Source organism: Lissotriton vulgaris, chromosome 2_1, assembly GCF_964263255.1.
Source record: "Lissotriton vulgaris chromosome 2_1, aLisVul1.2, whole genome shotgun sequence".
Lineage (NCBI taxonomy): Eukaryota > Metazoa > Chordata > Amphibia > Caudata > Salamandridae > Lissotriton > Lissotriton vulgaris.
This window is the reverse complement of record NC_141687.1, coordinates 634,821,074-634,842,771: the sequence shown is the minus strand read 5'-3', so window position 1 is coordinate 634,842,771 and position 21,698 is coordinate 634,821,074.

Sequence of the window (21,698 nt, the reverse complement as noted above, 5' to 3'; positions counted from 1 at the left end):
TTTAATTCGTGGCACGCCTGGATTTCCTGGACCCACTCTAAACAGGGCATCAGTCTTTGCACTGACAGTTTTTTTACGCAGGACAACTGAATTTCTCTTAAAGAAATTACTTCATAGGTTTGCAAATAACATGATTTTTTTTAACTGCGAAAAATCGTGAAGACACAAAGCTTGGAGACTCTAGCAGCCTTTGCTGCCAATTAAGAACCCGTTTTTTCAACGGTGGATGAGCTTAAATATTTGCAAATATCATTTTGGAAAAATGAAGCATGGAGGAGACAGCACTGCCAAAATGAAAACTAAGCAATTGATTAATAGGTAATCACAGGAGTTCACCTTTTCAACCTTATCTGCTGAGCTACCTCTGCTAAATAAACACTTGACCAGCCAGGCTCTTCCATTAAGGTTAACTAGAGTTTATTATTCAGGCTACTGCCCTTGTGTATTAGCCAAAGCATAAATTATGTATACTAATTAGCTCGGATAGGGAACCACTTTAATGAATTATTTTAATTAAACTGCAACACCGTGGTTTTTCACAGGATGGTCCATATTTCATCTTTAAACTACGTTAACCTTCATCCTTGTCTGGGGAGTTCACGCAGCTGCAGCGGAGAGCCGGCTTTTAATCCACCTAAGTAGACAGAGCGATCAGCCCACGTCCACTACCAGAGAGCAATGCGACAGCGCGCAAGCTCGGCCACCATGCTGAGAGCTATGTCGCGTCATGACAACGTACCGCCATGGTGAAACATGGCAAGTGTTCCAAAGGTGTCCAATACTACAACCATTACAAAAAACAATTTGATGGACAGAATGTAGATCAATGTCTTACATTCACCCCAGTACAAGGATCTGGGCCTAAATCCATCGTTTTTTGCACTCCACACCACCCTGGGTCAGATAATGGCTTTATGCAAATCAGCTCTGACCCTGTGCCCCATGGGAACAGTCCAGTCCGAACTACAACAGCCATATCTTTCCCAGACCGGAATCAAGCATCCGAGGACCGGACCGGTTTCGAGGTAACACCTCTCATCAGCCCGGCTAGCTTGACTCCAGTGGTGTGGAGGCTCTGGGACCCACGTCTGAGCTACCCCAGTACACTCAGGGAGAAAATTACAAAAAACAATTTGATGGACAGAATGTAGATCAATGTCTTACATTCACCCCAGTACAAGGATCTGGGCCAAAATCCATCGTTTTTTGCACTCCACACCACCCTGGGTCAGATAATGGCTTTATGCAAATCAGCTCTGACCCTGTGCCCCATGGGAACAGTCCAGTCCGAACTACAACAGCCATATCTTTCCCAGACCGGAATCAAGCATCCGAGGACCGGACCGGTTTCGAGGTAACACCTCTCATCAGCCCGGCTAGCTTGACTCCAGTGGTGTGGAGGCTCTGGGACCCACGTCTGAGCTACCCCAGTACACTCAGGGAGAAAATTACAAAAAACAATTTGATGGACAGAATGTAGATCAATGTCTTACATTCACCCCAGTACAAGGATCTGGGCCTAAATCCATCGTTGTTTGCACTCCACACCACCCTGGGTCAGATAATGGCTTTATGCAAATCAGCTCTGACCCTGTGCCCCATGGGAACAGTCCAGTCCGAACTACAACAGCCATATCTTTCCCAGACCGGAATCAAGCATCCGAGGACCGGACCGGTTTCGAGGTAACACCTCTCATCAGCCCGGCTAGCTTGACTCCAGTGGTGTGGAGGCTCTGGGACCCACGTCTGAGCTACCCCAGTACACTCAGGGAGAAAATTACAAAAAACAATTTGATGGACAGAATGTAGATCAATGTCTTACATTCACCCCAGTACAAGGATCTGGGCCTAAATCCATCGTTTTTTGCACTCCACACCACCCTGGGTCAGATAATGGCTTTATGCAAATCAGCTCTGACCCTGTGCCCCATGGGAACAGTCCAGTCCGAACTACAACAGCCATATCTTTCCCAGACCGGAATCAAGCATCCGAGGACCGGACCGGTTTCGAGGTAACACCTCTCATCAGCCCGGCTAGCTTGACTCCAGTGGTGTGGAGGCTCTGGGACCACGTCTGAGCTACCCCAGTACACTCAGGGAGAAAATTACAAAAAACAATTTGATGGGCAGAATGTAGATCAATGTCTTACATTCACCCCAGTACAAGGATCTGGGCCTAAATCCATAGTTTTTTGCACTCCACACCACCCTGGGTCAGATAATGGCTTTATGCAAATCAGCTCTGACCCTGTGCCCCATGGGAACAGTCCAGTCCGAACTACAACAGCCATATCTTTCCCAGACCGGAATCAAGCATCCGAGGACCGGACCGGTTTCGAGGTAACACCTCTCATCAGCCCGGCTAGCTTGACTCCAGTGGTGTGGAGGCGCTGGGACCCACGTCTGAGCTACCCCAGTACACTCAGGGAGAAAATTACAAAAAACAATTTGATGGGCAGAATGTAGATCAATGTCTTACATTCACCCCAGTACAAGGATCTGGGCCTAAATCCATCGTTTTTTGCACTCCACACCACCCTGGGTCAGATAATGGCTTTATGCAAATCAGCTCTGACCCTGTGCCCCATGGGAACAGTCCAGTCCGAACTACAACAGCCATATCTTTCCCAGACCGGAATCAAGCATCCGAGGACCGGACCGGTTTCGAGGTAACACCTCTCATCAGCCCGGCTAGCTTGACTCCAGTGGTGTGGAGGCTCTGGGACCCACGTCTGAGCTACCCCAGTACACTCAGGGAGAAAATTACAAAAAACAATTTGATGGACAGAATGTAGATCAATGTCTTACATTCACCCCAGTACAAGGATCTGGGCCTAAATCCATCGTTTTTTGCACTCCACACCACCCTGGGTCAGATAATGGCTTTATGCAAATCAGCTCTGACCCTGTGCCCCATGGGAACAGTCCAGTCCAAACTACAACAGCCATATCTTTCCCAGACCGGAATCAAGCATCCGAGGACCGGACCGGTTTCGAGGTAACACCTCTCATCAGCCCGGCTAGCTTGACTCCAGTGGTGTGGAGGCTCTGAGACCCACGTCTGAGCTACCCCAGTACACTCAGGGAGAAAATTACAAAAAACAATTTGATGGACAGAATGTAGATCAATGTCTTACATTCACCCCAGTACAAGGATCTGGGCCTAAATCCATCGTTTTTTGCACTCCACACCACCCTGGGTCTGATAATGGCTTTATGCAAATCAGCTCTGACCCTGTGCCCCATGGGAACAGTCCAGTCCGAACTACAACAGCCATATCTTTCCCAGACCGGAATCAAGCATCCGAGGACCGGACCGGTTTCGAGGTAACACCTCTCATCAGCCCGGCTAGCTTGACTCCAGTGGTGTGGAGGCTCTGGGACCCACGTCTGAGCTACCCCAGTACACTCAGGGAGAAAATTACAAAAAACAATTTGATGGACAGAATGTAGATCAATGTCTTACATTCACCCCAGTACAAGGATCTGGGCCTAAATCCATCGTTTTTTGCACTCCACACCACCCTGGGTCAGATAATGGCTTTATGCAAATCAGCTCTGACCCTGTGCCCCATGGGAACAGTCCAGTCCGAACTACAACAGCCATATCTTTCCCAGACCGGAATCAAGCATCCGAGGACCGGACCGGTTTCGAGGTAACACCTCTCATCAGCCCGGCTAGCTTGACTCCAGTGGTGTGGAGGCTCTGGGACCCACGTCTGAGCTACCCCAGTACACTCAGGGAGAAAATTACAAAAAACAATTTGATGGACAGAATGTAGATCAATGTCTTACATTCACCCCAGTACAAGGATCTGGGCCTAAATCCATCGTTTTTTGCACTCCACACCACCCTGGGTCAGATAATGGCTTTATGCAAATCAGCTCTGACCCTGTGCCCCATGGGAACAGTCCAGTCCGAACTACAACAGCCATATCTTTCCCAGACCGGAATCAAGCATCCGAGGACCGGACCGGTTTCGAGGTAACACCTCTCATCAGCCCGGCTAGCTTGACTCCAGTGGTGTGGAGGCTCTGGGACCCACGTCTGAGCTACCCCAGTACACTCAGGGAGAAAATTACAAAAAACAATTTGATGGACAGAATGTAGATCAATGTCTTACATTCACCCCAGTACAAGGATCTGGGCCTAAATCCATCGTTTTTTGCACTCCACACCACCCTGGGTCAGATAATGGCTTTATGCAAATCAGCTCTGACCCTGTGCCCCATGGGAACAGTCCAGTCCGAACTACAACAGCCATATCTTTCCCAGACCGGAATCAAGCATCCGAGGACCGGACCGGTTTCGAGGTAACACCTCTCATCAGCCCGGCTAGCTTGACTCCAGTGGTGTGGAGGCTCTGGGACCCACGTCTGAGCTACCCCAGTACACTCAGGGAGAAAATTACAAAAAACAATTTGATGGACAGAATGTAGATCAATGTCTTACATTCACCCCAGTACAAGGATCTGGGCCTAAATCCATCGTTTTTTGCACTCCACACCACCCTGGGTCAGATAATGGCTTTATGCAAATCAGCTCTGACCCTGTGCCCCATGGGAACAGTCCAGTCCGAACTACAACAGCCATATCTTTCCCAGACCGGAATCAAGCATCCGAGGACCGGACCGGTTTCGAGGTAACACCTCTCATCAGCCCGGCTAGCTTGACTCCAGTGGTGTGGAGGCTCTGGGACCCACGTCTGAGCTACCCCAGTACACTCAGGGAGAAAATTACAAAAAACAATTTGATGGACAGAATGTAGATCAATGTCTTACATTCACCCCAGTACAAGGATCTGGGCCTAAATCCATCGTTTTTTGCACTCCACACCACCCTGGGTCAGATAATGGCTTTATGCAAATCAGCTCTGACCCTGTGCCCCATGGGAACAGTCCAGTCCGAACTACAACAGCCATATCTTTCCCAGACCGGAATCAAGCATCCGAGGACCGGACCGGTTTTGAGGTAACACCTCTCATCAGCCCGGCTAGCTTGACTCCAGTGGTGTGGAGGCTCTGGGACCCACGCCTGAGCTACCCCAGTACACTCAGGGAGAAAATTACAAAAAACTATTTGATGGACAGAATGTAGATCAATGTCTTACATTCACCCCAGTACAAGGATCTGGGCCTAAATCCATCGTTTTTTGCACTCCACACCACCCTGGGTCAGATAATGGCTTTATGCAAATCAGCTCTGACCCTGTGCCCCATGGGAACAGTCCAGTCCGAACTACAACAGCCATATCTTTCCCAGACCGGAATCAAGCATCCGAGGACCGGACCGGTTTCGAGGTAACACCTCTCATCAGCCCGGCTAGCTTGACTCCAGTGGTGTGGAGGCTCTGGGACCCACGTCTGAGCTACCCCAGTACACTCAGGGAGAAAATTACAAAAAACAATTTGATGGACAGAATGTAGATCAATGTCTTACCTTCACCCCAGTACAAGGATCTGGGCCTAAATCCATCGTTTTTTGCACTCCACACCACCCTGGGTCAGATAATGGCTTTATGCAAATCAACTCTGACCCTGTGCCCCATGGGAACAGTCCAGTCCGAACTACAACAGCCATATCTTTCCCAGACCGGAATCAAGCATCCGAGGACCGGACCGGTTTCGAGGTAACACCTCTCATCAGCCCGGCTAGCTTGACTCCAGTGGTGTGGAGGCTCTGGGACCCACGTCTGAGCTACCCCAGTACACTCAGGGAGAAAATTACAAAAAACAATTTGATGGACAGAATGTAGATCAATGTCTTACATTCACCCCAGTACAAGGATCTGGGCCTAAACCCATCGTTTTTTGCACTCCACACCACCCTGGGTCAGATAATGGCTTTATGCAAATCAGCTCTGACCCTGTGCCCCATGGGAACAGTCCAGTCCGAACTACAACAGCCATATCTTTCCCAGACCGGAATCAAGCATCCAAGGACCGGACCGGTTTCGAGGTAACACCTCTCATCAGCCCGGCTAGCTTGACTCCAGTGGTGTGGAGGCTCTGGGACCCACGTCTGAGCTACCCCAGTACACTCAGGGAGAAAATTACAAAAAACAATTTGATGGACAGAATGTAGATCAATGTCTTACATTCACCCCAGTACAAGGATCTGGGCCTAAATCCATCGTTTTTTGCACTCCACACCACCCTGGGTCAGATAATGGCTTTATGCAAATCAGCTCTGACCCTGTGCCCCATGGGAACAGTCCAGTCCGAACTACAACAGCCATATCTTTCCCAGACCGGAATCAAGCATCCGAGGACCGGACCGGTTTCGAGGTAACACCTCTCATCAGCCCGGCTAGCTTGACTCCAGTGGTGTGGAGGCTCTGGGACCCACGTCTGAGCTACCCCAGTACACTCAGGGAGAAAATTACAAAAACAATTTGATGGACAGAATGTAGATCAATGTCTTACATTCACCCCAGTACAAGGATCTGGGCCTAAATCCATCGTTTTTTGCACTCCACACCACCCTGGGTCAGGTAATGGCTTTATGCAAATCAGCTCTGACCCTGTGCCCCATGGGAACAGTCCAGTCCGAACTACAACAGCCATATCTTTCCCAGACCGGAATCAAGCATCCGAGGACCGGACCGGTTTCGAGGTAACACCTCTCATCAGCCCGGCTAGCTTGACTCCAGTGGTGTGGAGGCTCTGGGACCCACATCTGAGCTACCCCAGTACACTCAGGGAGAAAATTACAAAAAACTGCAAAAGCTGATTTGCATATCGCCATTGTCTAACCCAGGGTGGTGTGGAGTGCAAAAAAACGATGGATTTGGGCCCAGATCTTTGGACTGGGGTGAATGTGTGACATTGATCCACATTCGGTCCATCACCTGTTTTGTTTGCAATTGCCGCCCTAAGTGCGCTGGGGATGCCCAGACGTGGGTCCCAGGCACTCCACACCACTGGAGTCAAGCTAGCCGGGCTGATGAGAGGTGTTACCTCGAAACCGGTCCGGTCCTCGGATGCTTGATTCCGTTCTGGGAAGGACATGGCTTTTGTAGTTCGGACTGGACTGTTCCCATGGGGCACAGGGTCAGATCTGATTTGCATATCGCCATTGTCTAACCCAGGGTGGTGTGGAGTGCAAAAAAACGATGGATTTGGGCCCAGATCTTTGGACTGGGGTGAATGTGTGACATTGATCCACATTCGGTCCATCACCTGTTTTGTTTGCAATTGCCGCCCTAAGTGCGCTGGGGATGCCCAGACGTGGGTCCCAGGCACTCCACACCACTGGAGTCAAGCTAGCCGGGCTGATGATAGGTGTTACCTCGAAACCGGTCCTCGGATGCTTGATTCCGTTCTGGTAAGGACATGGCTTTTGTAGTTCGGACTGGACTGTTCCCATGGGGCACAGGGTCAGAGCTGATTTGCATATCGCCATTGTCTAACCCAGGGTGGTGTGGAGTGCAAAAAAACGATGGATTTGGGCCCAGATCTTTGGACTGGGGTGAATGTGTGACATTGATCCATATTCGGTCCATCACCTGTTTTGTTTGCAATTGCCGCCCTAAGTGCGCTCGGGATGCCCAGACGTGGGTCCCAGGCACTCCACACCACTGGAGTCAAGCTAGCCGGGCTGATGAGAGGTGTTACCTCGAAACCGGTCCGGTCCTCGGATGCTTGATTCCGTTCTGGGAAGGACATGGCTTTTGTAGTTCGGACTGGACTGTTCCCATGGGGCACAGGGTCAGAGCTGATTTGCATATCGCCATTGTCTAACCCAGGGTGGTGTGGAGTGCAAAAAAACGATGGATTTGGGCCCAGATCTTTGGACTGGGGTGAATGTGTGACATTGATCCACATTCGGTCCATCACCTGTTTTGTTTGCAATTGCCGCCCTAAGTGCGCTGGGGATGCCCAGACGTGGGTCCCAGGCACTCCACACCACTGGAGTCAAGCTAGCCGGGCTGATGAGAGGTGTTACCTCGAAACCGGTCCGGTCCTCGGATGCTTCATTCCGTTCTGGGAAGGACATGGCTTTTGTAGTTCGGACTAGACTGTTCCCATGGGGCACATTGTCAGAGCTGATTTGCATATCGCCATTGTCTAACCCAGGGTGGTGTGGATTGCAAAAAAACGATGGATTTGGGGCCAGATCTTTGGACTGGGGTGAATGTGTGACATTGATCCACATTCGGTCCATCACCTGTTTTGTTTGCAATTGCCGCCCTAAGTGCGCTGGGGATGCCCAGACGTGGGTCCCAGGCACTCCACACCACTGGAGTCAAGCTAGCCGGGCTGATGAGAGGTGTTACCTCGAAACCGGTCCGGTCCCCGGATGCTTGATTCCGTTCTGGGAAGGACATGGCTTTTGTAGTTCGGACTGGACTGTTCCCATGGGGCACAGGGTCAGAGCTGATTTGCATATAGCCATTGTCTAACCCAGGGTGGTGTGGAGTGCAAAAAAACGATGGATTTGGGCCCAGATCTTTGGACTGGGGTGAATGTGTGACATTGATCCACATTCAGTCCATCACCTGTTTTGTTTGCAATTGCCGCCCTAAGTGCGCTGGGGATGCCCAGACGTGGGTCCCAGGCACTCCACACCACTGGAGTCAAGCTAGCCGGGCTGATGAGAAGTGTTACCTCGAAACCGGTCCGGTCCTCGGATGCTTGATTCCGTTCTGGGAAGGACATGGCTTTTGTAATTCGGACTGGACTGTTCCCATGGGGCACAGGGTCAGAGCTGATTTGCATATCGCCATTGTCTAACCCAGGGTGGTGTGGAGTGCAAAAAAACGATGGATTTGGGCCCAGATCTTTGGACTGGGGTGAATGTGTGACATTGATCCACATTCGGTCCATCATCTGTTTTGTTTGCAATTGCCGCCCTAAGTGCGCTGGGGATGCCCAGACGTGGGTCCCAGGCACTCCACACCACTGGAGTCAAGCTAGCCGGGCTGATGAGAGGTGTTACCTCGAAACCGGTCCGGTCCTCGGATGCTTGATTCCGTTCTGGGAAGGACATGGCTTTTGTAGTTCGGACTGGACTGTTCCCATGGGGCACAGGGTCAGAGCTGATTTGCATATCGCCATTGTCTAACCCAGGGTGGTGTGGAGTGCAAAAAAACAATGGATTTGGGCCCAGATCTTTGGACTGGGGTGAATGTGTGACATTGATCCACATTCGGTCCATCACCTGTTTTGTTTGCAATTGCCGCCCTAAGTGCGCTGGGGATGCCCAGACGTGGGTCCCAGGCACTCCACACCACTGGAGTCAAGCTAGCCGGGCTGATGAGAGGTGTTACCTCAAAACCGGTCCGGTCTCGGATGCTTGATTCCGTTCTGGGAAGGACATGGCTTTTGTAGTTCGGACTGGACTGTTCCCATGGGGCACAGGGTCAGAGCTGATTTGCATATCGCCATTGTCTAACCCAGGGTGGTGTGGAGTGCAAAAAAACGATGGATTTGGGCCCAGATTTTGGACTGGGGTGAATGTGTGACATTGATCCACATTCGGTCCATCACCTGTTTTGTTTGCAATTGCCGCCCTATGTGCGCTGGGGATGCCCAGACGTGGGTCCCAGGCACTCCACACCACTGGAGTCAAGCTAGCCGGGCTGATGAGAGGTGTTACCTCGAAACCGGTCCGGTCCTCGGATGCTTGATTCCGTTCTGGGAAGGACATGGCTTTTGTAGTTCGGACTGGACTGTTCCCATGGGGCACAGGGTCAGAGCTGATTTGCATATCGCCATTGTCTAACCCAGGGTGGTGTGGAGTGCAAAAAAACGATGGATTTGGGCCCAGATCTTTGGACTGGGGTGAATGTGTGACATTGATCCACATTCGGTCCATCACCTGTTTTGTTTGCAATTGCCGCCCTAAGTGCGCTGGGGATGCCCAGACGTGGGTCCCAGGCACTCCACACCACTGGAGTCAAGCTAGCCGGGCTGATGAGAGGTGTTACCTCGAAACCGGTCCGGTCCTCGGATGCTTGATTCCGTTCTGGGAAGGACATGGCTTTTGTAGTTCGGACTGGACTGTTCCCATGGGGCACAGGGTCAGAGCTGATTTGCATATCGCCATTGTCTAACCCAGGGTGGTGTGGAGTGCAAAAAAACGATGGATTTGGGCCCAGATCTTTGGACTGGGGTGAATGTGTGACATTGATCCACATTCGGTACATCACCTGTTTTGTTTGCAATTGCCGCCCTAAGTGCGCTGTGGATGCCCAGACATGGGTCCCAGGCACTCCACACCACTGGAGTCAAGCTAGCCGGGCTGATGAGAGGTGTTACCTCGAAACCGGTCCGGTCCTCGGATGCTTGATTTCGTTCTGGGAAGGACATGGCTTTTGTAGTTCGGACTGGACTGTTCCCATGGGGCACAGGGTCAGAGCTGATTTGCATATCGCCATTGTCTAACCCAGGGTGGTGTGGAGTGCAAAAAAACGATGGATTTGGGCCCAGATCTTTGGACTGGGGTGAATGTGTGACATTGATCCACATTCGGTCCATCACCTGTTTTGTTTGCAATACTACAACCAGACAGGACACACAGCGACATATCTAAAGCACTAAGGTCAATTCTCCAAGGTATAATATGGAGCAGCCATTGGGGCTAGTGGCTTAATGGGGCCCTCCTTGTCTGTTGAGCTACTAAATGCCTTTGTCTCTTCTGAAGACCTAATGCTGCCTGTCTAATCTGCTTTTCCTTGGCCAAGTGCCAAATAGGTCTGACCAACCACATAGGTCGGTGCTCTTCAACGATGAGCTCAGCGTAGGCACAAAGAGTGTTTTTCCTGCAGTTCACTGGGTCCTTGTCTTTGTCCAGACTAGTGACTTAGTGCGTTATTATTACTGCCAAACCACAGTGGAGCAGTGGTGGCAGTGCGGCTACTGCTTCAATGGTGGTTCGATTGCCATATTAGGACTCTGGCAGTCAGGCTGCCATGGGACTGCCGCAATCACCAGGGAATCGCGATCCCAAGCAGTGGAGCTGCGGTCTGAGGCTTCAATATCATTAGCGGAGCAGCTACCGCACCACCAAGAATATTTCACATTTCCTTACCACCAGCGCTCTCATGGTGGATCTCACACCATGAAAATGCTGGTGGTGGGGAAACTAAGGGTGCCTACTGGGCCCCCTGTTGCCTCCGAACCTAGGGATACATGAAGGGGGGCACACCGTGTGCATGCACCCCCTTTCCTGCATCACATGGACTGCATAATCCATTCCGTGCAGGAACAGGCTTTGGTGCTCCCATTGCAGTGTCTTTCTAATGGGCATTTTCCTGGGACTGCCAAAGGACCACCCCCCAGACCACGAGGAAACTCATAATCTGGCAGGTGCCCGGAGGTCAAGTTTGGCAGTGTGGGAGCGAGGCATTTGCATGGCGGCCCACTCCCACACTGCCAGACTCATAATCAGGCCATAAGTCTATTGATCCATGATATTTAACAAAACAAGGATTAGTGCTTATTCCTTCACATCTCAAGAAAGGTTGTGCAAAGAGGTAAAATATCAACTACTTCTAATTTAAGAAAAATCTTGATCAACCAATCTAGTGCTGCCCCTCAAAGGGTAGGGATGGGATTCCTGTTGCACAGGCAGGAATCCGCAAGCAGACGTGCTCTGTAATCATGCTTCCTAGAGTATGTATATGACTGAGTTGTGTGACACGTATAGTCCTCTGCCAAGGAGCCTTTATTGGGTTCGGGCCAGTTTCCTCCACCTCATAAATATTTGATTGCCGTAGATACAGGGTTAATGGTGAGTATTAAGGTCATCATCTTATTGCTTTTTAATTCATTCAAATGACAATGATTAACTGAATGGAGATGTTCTACTTAGAACATGAGATGTATGTTATATGTGCTCCATTATTCCAAGCCAGTGTCCCCTAGTCCTGTTCTTCTCTCAAGATAGAAAGAATTGGGCTAAGAAAAGTATTACACCTGCCTGACCTAGGTCTATTCCTGCTCTCTCTGGTCATAATGGAGCAGCCTTCTAAGGATTGAATATGAATACTTTTGACTGCATGTGTTGGACCTGACAGATTTTGGAGTGGTCTTCCCCAAAACCTTTACATCACCATCTCCTTTTTGCTCAAATTAGTTTTTGTTGGCTTTAGGACTCTGTGCACTTTACCACTGGCAAAGTGTTAAAATGCTTGTGCTCACTCCTGTAAACATGGCATAATTGGCCTCTGCCAAATTGCCACATTTAATTGACTTGTAAGTCCACAGTCAAGAGGTATTATATGTACCCAGGGCCTCTAAATTAAATTCAAGTATTCAGACTGCAGCACTTATTGTGCCACCCACTTAACGAGCCCTTGTCTCAGCACTGCCATTGCATCCTGTGTGTTTTTTTAAACAGCCAATTTGACCTGGCAAAATAACCAGGCGTAAACCTCACTTTTTAATACATATAACTCACCCCTAAGGGAGGCCTTAAATAGGGCAGGGAGCAATGTATTTAAAAAGTCGGACATGTACTTTTAAGTTTTATGTTTCCTGGCAGTGAGGAACTCCCACATTTATTTTTCACTACTGCAGCCTGTGTGCTAGGTCACATGACTATGACTATGAGTAGAATGGCATCTGACCTTTGAATATTCCTTTCAGACAGTGAGTTAATGAGGACTAGGTGTTGGCAGGATTGACCAGGATGGGAGGGGCATAGCTGATTCCTACCCCACTTCGATTTCAAAGGCACCGCCTCCAGCACACTCACAAAGAAACTGACACCAGTATTTTGTCACCATAGAACTCTTGGTGTCTGGGCAGGGGAGGAAGGACATTTCCAGAACAACATGTTGCTGGAAGTCCTGGGGTTTCTCCCACATCAAAGACTGGCAGCAAATATAAATACTGGCCCTCAGACCAACTCTTCTGCTCTCTACTGGACACTCGAGGACCCCAGAAGAACTGTTTTCTTTTACTTCAAAGGACTGTCTTGCTACTTGAAGCCTGCTTGTACTTCAAATTACTGCCCTGCTGATACCTAAGGACTGCCCTGTTGCTTTAAGCCTGCTTTGTACTTTAAATTACTGCCCTGCTGCTACCACTGGACTGTCCTGCTGCTTGAAGCCTGCCATGCTGTTTGATCCCAGGGCTACCAAAGGGACTCCAATGGCTAGTTGCCTGGCCTCCTGTTCTGAGCTACAAGGACACAAGTTGTAACAACCTTGAACCCACACATGGAGCCTGCCTGAAGAGATCCCTGCTCCCCAAGTGACCCCCACCAGTCCTGGACCCTTGGAAGTGGTGCTAAAGGTGACAATACATCAAAAAACTGAAAAGTGGATCAATCAGCAGCATAGTTTGCGGTCACAAAAAGTCATATACTCATACTGTAGTATATTTGATTGAGGGGGGGTGAAGACTAGGCCTGGGCAGAGTTTGTGGAGTTCCCCTACGTGGAACTCCATGAAGTGACATAAAAACTCTGCGAAGTTTCACAAGCAGTGCAGTGTGAACTGCTGTACGTGCTGATCTTCCTGCTGCTTGGGTAGAAATTCGACCCAGGCGGCAGGTTGTGCTCGCCAACTTATTGTTGGCAAGTGTAAGCAGGGAAAAACTCTGCTGCGCTATGCGAAGCAGAGTTTCCTGCACTGCAGTGTGGAGTGCAGAAAACTTTGCAAACTCCACGAACGGAGCGGATTTCACTGCCCAGGCCTAGTGAATGCCCTTCTTAAGCAGCAACCACAATCATTGTCAGGGTAAACCATAAAAGCCACTACATTAACCTCTGTTTAATCACAGAGACAATGTTTAAGCTATTATGCAGCACCCAAACAGTAATACAATGAAAACACAACACAAGAAAAATCCCACACCAACTTAGAAAATATAGGAAATTCTCCTAATAAATAAATTGACGTCAAAATGGACTCAATCAGTAGAACTGGAGTTATAAATTAATAAAGGTATTAATGAAAAATTAAGCCTAAAACATCAAAGCAACAACCACTGTCATCTAGTTGTGCAAGACCGGGGCAAAGTCAAAAGTTATGGAGACCCTGCGATGGTGAGCTGTTTGGAAACACATTGTGTATTGGGCCCTGTCTCGGCTTACCTTTGGACTTAGAAGACATTTTGAAGAAAAATTTCTGAGAAGGTAAGGTTTAGAGAGGCAAGGCAAGGCAGCTGGCAGTGCCTGAGGAGGAGGTGTCATCGTCGTGGAACCAAGGGATTAAGATGCAATTAATTTTTCTATGTTCGGACTTTGTCAATTTTTTGGAAGTCAATCATTTCTAGCGTGATGAAACAGAAGTCTGTAGCTGGCTAGGGCTCCATGAGGCAGGAGACTGCTTACGGTAGGAGCTGCTGAACTATCGAAAGTCAAGTCAACCAAAGAAGCACCTTGGTTGTATCGGCAAACAATTAGGCCAGTGTCTCCTGTTGTTTCTCAGGCCGCTTTTTAGCAAAAAGTTTCTAAATAGCAGAGATGGGGGCAGAGTGAGAGCATCGATAATAGAGAAAATGCGATGGGAAAAATTAGATCACTGGCACAATATTGTGTCAAACAATACTGTTGACAAAAAATTTCAAAAATATAGTTTACCACAATATTGATCTCCTGTACATATATTGGTAAGTACAAAAATATCATAAAAAATTGGCACACACTAATATCATCTAAAAATATACAAAAATACTGATTTCTTAATATAGAGTTTAAAGTAGCAAATGCTAAATATTTGATTATATACATTTAATATAATGTAAATTAATTATATTTCTCTAATATTTTATAATATATATAAACATATACTAATATAAACACTAAAACACATATATTTATGTGTGTGTGTGTGTGTGTGTATATATATATAATTATATATATATATTCACTGAAAAAACATAGGTTTCAGGCACATTGTAGTTAGAAATTAGCATTTAAAAAACCTTATAAATTCACTGAAAAAACCATAGGTTTCAGGGGCGTTTTAGTTAGTTGGACATTTCACTCGTACACAACCATAGAAATTCCCTTGTTATAGTTAGTTCAGCTAACTATAACTTGACTTGCGCGCCTGCAATGCACTGCTGATGACGTCATATATTACATTATTCATGACATAGTCAGTGACATCACTCATGATATCACTGATGACATCTCAAATGACATCACTGATGACATCACTAATGAATGTGTGTTTTTCTGAAAATTAAATATGTTTTATATATGTATAGCTCAAGGTCGAATGAAGAATAAATGGGTATATAAGTGTCTAAATGGATGATTTTGTTTTTGTAAAATTGATCGTATAAGTGACTGATTAAGTGTATCTTAGTGAATACATGGGTTTGTGAGTAATATTTAAATAGGTAAATATCTGTATCAGTCTCTCACTTTGTGTATAAGTGACTGCATGGGTTGGCAAGTAGCTACATGAGTGTCTATATGGGTTATTAGTTGGTTTATTGAGTATCAGTATGAATGTCTGAGTGTCTGTATGGTTCAGTGGGGGGTATTACTTAGTGTATAAATGCATGAATGAGTGACTCACTGTTTGTATATGTTGAACATATTATGTGTGCAGGACTGTATAGGTGGATGAGTGTGTGTATGGGTGTGTTAGTGAGTTAATAACTGTCTCAATAGTGTCTTTATAAGTAACTACATTTATTTTAAACTAGTATATGTGAGTATTGGTATATATAAGTGAGTACATGTGAGAGAGAGAGATTGGAAGAGTTCCTGTACAAATAAGTAGGTGCTTATAAGTGATTGTTTAAGAGAGTAAGTAGGTGAACTTTTCTGTAGATGTAAGTGTGGTAGTGTGTGTATAACTGTATTTGCAAGGAAAATGGATGTTTGATACTTTGCACGTGTGACTATATGTGTGAGTAACTCTATGGATGAGTGGCAGTGTGTAACAGGATGTATAGGTGTATGAGTACATATGATGAGTGAGTACATGTATGAGTGACTGTCTAGGTCTGTTGGTGAATGAGTGGATGTGTGTGTAGATCTTGGAATTACTGAATAGGTGTGTTGTAACTGGTATTGGTATGTTCGTTGTTTTGAAAATGTTAGTTTGTATTTTTGAGTGTGTGTATCAAAGGTTATATTAGGGTGAGAGGAGGTCTGCCACTCTATCACAAGGATGATGTAATCAGTGATGTCATGAGTGATCTGATTTGAGATGTCATCAGTGATGTCATGAGTGATGTCACTGACCATGTCATGAGTGATGTTAATATGTGACGTCATCAGCAGTGCATCACGGGCGTGCAAGTTATAGTTAGCTGAACTAACTATAATGGGGGGATTTCTATGGTTTTGTACGAGTGAAATGTCCAACTAACTATAACGCCCCTGAAACCTATGGTTTTTTCAGTGAACTTCAAAGGTTTTTTAAATGCTAATTCCTAACTATAAAACCCCTGAAACCTATGGTTATTTCATTGAATTTCAAAGGTTTTTTAAATGCTAATTTTAAACTATAATGTCTCTGAAAGCACTGCTTTTTTCAGTGAATTTCAAAAGTTTTTTAAATGATATTTTTGAAGTATAGTAATAGTTATATCTATTTTTTGGTACTGATTTTCTACAGTTTTTTAACTGTTTATTGTTTAATATTTTATTCATTAAATTACATTATATATTTGTATGTTTTTGTTTTATTTTTTTAATTTAATATATTTTAATTATTTTCTTTTTTGGAGTCGCGCACCCAAAGCGTACCCATCACGATGGGTGCATGGATTCTAGCTGCCATTTTCGAAACATCGTGAACGAGCCGCGTACGTTGAGCGACGGCTTTGTCATTTACATTTAACATTAGGTGATGTGCGCGATAGGTATGCAACAGTTCAGCGACTCCTGCTCCCGTGCATTCCTGACACATGCGCATTACGGTACGCAATGCTTGCACGGTGGCAGGTCCCATGTGACGTCATAAATGTGCTGGGTGTGTTGGGTGCACGACTCCCGCAAAACATTTTTATGTCTAAAATGATATATATGTATCTTTAATATGCATATTACGGCAAGAGATTATTTAAGATACTTATAAAAATAATATATTTGTACTTAAAATAAACTTATATTACTTTTAAATATATTTTCGCGAAGTCGCGTTGGGTGCCTGCTTGGTGAGCGCAGGGTGCGCGGATCCCATGTGACCTCAAAAAGAAAGATTTGATTGGTTCATAACATTTCCCACTGTAAGTATTGAAGGACCCCACCCAAATTTATCATTCTTAATGGACCATCTTCAGCGAAGCATCTCTTCTCCAACGTTAACCTTTTTCGTTTCTTTGTTTTTTTTGCAACTCTCAAGAACAATGGCACCTGGACAACAGCAGCAGATTGCAGAATCTTTGAAAGAAGAATTCTTATAAGAGGAACCCAGAAAACAGAGACCAGAATCTGTAGTCTGGAAATTCTTTACTTGTTCTGAAGGACAAAAGAAAGTTAATGCCACAAAGGTGACATGCAAAATATGTAAAAAAGTACTGTTGAGGCAGTGAAAAGAAGTATTCATGCGGCACTGCTAGCATGTATAAACACCTCAAGACAATCCACCCTCTAAATCTTGCTCAGGAGGAGACGAGGAGAACTGCGTTACATCCACCAGCACCTGGAGTAAGTACCTCAGGACCATCTACTTAACAGCAACAGATGAATACAAGGCCTGAATTTGGATTTTTGGAACAGTGCTGCATCAAGTCCAAAAAAATAGTTTGTTACAGAGAGCAGTCGGTGGATGCCATTTGCGCTGCTCAACGCAATCACCATTGTTAATTTTTTTCTTTTGTTTGTTTGGAATTATATTTAATTCGTAAGTTACCTGGTTTTTTTCTTCGTTTTATAGTTCAGTATTTTTTTTGAAAACACCAAAAAAATACAAAATCATTAACAAAATACAAAAAAAAAATAAAAAAGAAGAAAAAAATAAGTTCTTATCAGAACTACCTTATATGGTTAAAAAAAGACTATAATTGCATGGTAATGTGTGAATGTTTGGATGAATATATGTGTAGAGCATGAATGAGTGAAAGAATGCATTAGTAGTGTATGGTGAATTTATAGGTGAAGATTTATGAGGAAGTACTGCAGCATTACAGTGCAAGCTCTTTAGCTGCATTGCGCTGTGGCACTTCCGAAGCACAGAGATGTGACATATGTACATAACTATATTGCAACTCTATGCTTCCCTCTTAACTGCTGCACAAAGTGCAGCCATTTGGTGACACAGGAATCCTTGCAACATGGTGCAAGGATGTTTGAGTCGTGGGGAGATTGTTTTCTGTGCAGGAAGGGACACTCTCCTGCACAAAAACAATCAGTAAAGGCATATTCCTCTTTTAATGTATGCTGTGGAATTCAGCATGCATTGAAAGCAAAAAAATGAGGAGAAATGAAAACAATTCTCCTCGTTGGGCCTTGCTACACTAACTCTAGGATGCCACAGCATTCACACACATCTCCAGATTCATGATTTCTCATAAATCTGGAGATGTGTCTTGTTCAATGAGTGTTGTGTGGGAACATCCACAACAACACTTATGGAACGCCCCTTCAACACAAAGTGCTGTGTATGACAGGGTTGTATTTACAAGGAGAAGAACATTTACGCAAGATGGCTTTTCCTCTCCTTGTAAAAATGAAAGAGTGTCTAGCGCTATTTCTTAAGTATATGACTTGTAACTGGAGTAATTTCAGTGCTACAAAGAGAGTGTATGCTGAAATGATATGTGCTTAGGTTTTGGTGAAGTGATAGAATATGTAGATAGTGCAGGATGGGTAATTGGAGAAATGCATGAGATAGGCAGGAGGATTCCTAGATTGCATAGGTACTACTTTACTTAGTAGTTGATTAGAGGTTTATATGCATAGTGCACAGCATAATGTAGTAGTGCATTGATAGTGTTTCCATTACTTAATCTTACCTTGACAGCATTACATATCAAAAAATACTTAACATTTATTAATATTTTTTTTTACAATTTTCATTTCTTAAAATTTCGTACTTTAGAATCAGGATCTGTGAAAGGCAAGAAAAAGAAGTTAGGGGACCGCACACATTGTGCACATTTGACTGTACCACTGCTTCTCTGAATACCTGACTCATTTTACAAGTGCATAAACAGTGACTGGGTTATCAGGCTGCTAGTAGTTGACAGCAGGATCATTTTTTAAGCGCTTATGTGTCAGCAGAGAGATTAAATAAGAACATGCTTCTATCAGGATGATTCTAGAAGTGGACACAGACTCATAGTGGGATTCCAGACAAGCATGACTATTCCCTGGACTTTTGAAGAACTGACTCAGTAGTGTGCAAGAGATTAGGGGACCACATACATTGTGTACATTTGACTGTACCACTGCTTTTCTGAATGCCTGACTCATTCTCCAAGTGCATAAACAGTGACTTTGTTCTCACACTACTAGTAGTTGACAGCAGGATAAGTTTATAAGCACCTATGTGTCAACAGAAAGATTAAATAAGGACATGCTGCTGTCAAGATGATTGTAGGAGTGGACACAGACTCACAGTGTGATTCCAGACAGGTATGACTATTCCCTGGACTTTTGCAGAAGAGACTCAGTAGTCTGGAAGGGGTTAGGGGACCGCAATCACAGTGTACATTTGACTGTACCACAGCTTCTCTAAATGCCTGACTCATTCTGCAAATGCATAGACAGTGACTGGGTTCTCACACTCCTAGTAGTTGACAGCAGGATAAGTTTATAAGCACCTATGTGTCAACAGAGAGATTAAATAAGTACATGCTTCTGTCAGGATGATTGTAGGAGTGGACACAGACTAACAGTGTGATTCCAGACAGGTATGACTATTCCCTGGACTTTTGCAGGAGAGACTCAGTAGTCTGGAAGGGGGTAGGGGACCGCATACATAGTGTACATTTGACTGTATCACTGCTTCTCTGAATGCCTGACTCATTCTGCAAGTGCATAGACAGTGACTGGGTTCTCACACTACTAGTAGTTGAAAGCAGGAAAAGTTTGAAGGGAGTTATGTGTCAACAGAGAGATTAAATAAAGACATGCTTCTGTCAGGATCATTGTAGGAGTGGACACAGACTCACAGTGTGATTCCAGACAGGCATGACTATTCCCTGGACTTTTGCAGGAGAGACTCAGAAGTGTGGAAGGGATTAGTGGATCTCATTTTGTGCACATTTGTCTGTACCACTGCTTGTCTGAATGCCTGGAGAACAACAAGGACAGCAACACCACCACCCTGCTGGATAACCTCGCCAACCTCGGACTCAAGCAGCTAGTGAACACCCCCACCCACTACGCCGGACACACGCTTGACCCCGTCTTCTCCTCCAGCAAGGACATCACCTTCAGCCACTCCACCGGACTCCACTGGATAGACCACAGCTGCGTCCACTTCAGCTTCAGAAGGACCATGACTCACCATCACCCGCAGCCGGTTCCCCGCAGGAGCTGGAACAAGATCAACTCTGACCAGCTCTCCACATCCCTGAACTAGAATCCACCCGCCAGCTCAACGGACTCCAACCAAGCAGCCAACAACCTCACACAGTGGATCACCCACTGCACTGACGACCTCGCACCCCTGAAAAACCATCCCAGCAGGCCCGGCAGCAAGAAGGCTTCCTGGTTCAACGACGATCTCAAGAACTCCAAGAAGAACTGCCGCACCCTCGAGAAAGCCTGGCGCAAAGACCCGACCACAGACAACATGACTGCCCTCAAGCACGCTGTTCTGACCGGGTTTTTGTACCCCTTTTTGAGTGAAGGTGACTTTAGCCTGCTATCATTCTAATAGGAGGATTAGAGCCTCAGACCTGGCCTATTTACAAGGTGTTTGATATAATTCCCTACTCTTTTCTCTATTCTAGGGCCTATAGGATTATGTTGAGGGATAGATTCCTTAGTATTAGTATTAATCCGTCCTTTTGTAAGGTTGCTAGTATATTTCTGATGGAGTTATGCTTATTTCGGGCCTTGTAGGCCTCGAACGGAAGAGACTCCATCTTTCTTTCTGCCTCGGCTGCTTGAGATGCTTTTAGGTCAAATGTAATGTTTTAGTTATAAGGTGTTGTTAGCTTGGAGAGAACCGGCTCAGGCTGAAAGACTGTATTTTTCTACGTGTCGAAGACATAACATCAGGCCGGCCAGCTGAGAACGTGTCCTTGGCACGGGGTGGTACAAGAATTTGGTGGGCGGCAGGTTACTGGCTGGAAATTTTGATGCATGAACAAGGTTCTATATTAGCGAAAGCACGGAGAGTTCAGCGTCAGTCAGTTAGTAGACGGCAGCTAGTCGTTAGCATTATTGCAGTTAATCAACTTAAAGCAGACAGTCGCCATTTTGAAATCCGAAAAAGACCGAAGGCTGATAATCTCTCAGAAAGATTGAAGTTATTTTAGTTGGAGCAGCTGGTGAGCTTTGATATAAAGATCAGAGCATGCAGAGTGAAGCAGTTAGCGGAGAGAACGAATACTAGAGCGGCAGAAACTGATTTATAAGATCGAAGTTGGAAGGTGAAGATAGTCCGTGATCGAGAGGAGAGAGGAGTAGTGCAGAACAGCGAGAGTGAAATAGACGAAACAGAGAACAAGAGGGAGGTTCCAGTGACTTGGAAGGGAGCAGAGGAGACAGAGTATAGCGATGCAGACGTGTATCCGTGACTGCAGAGGTGATCCTAAGATGAGCCAAGGCACAGACGAGAAGGGAACCCAGATGACAACTGAGTCCAGACTTCGTACTCATA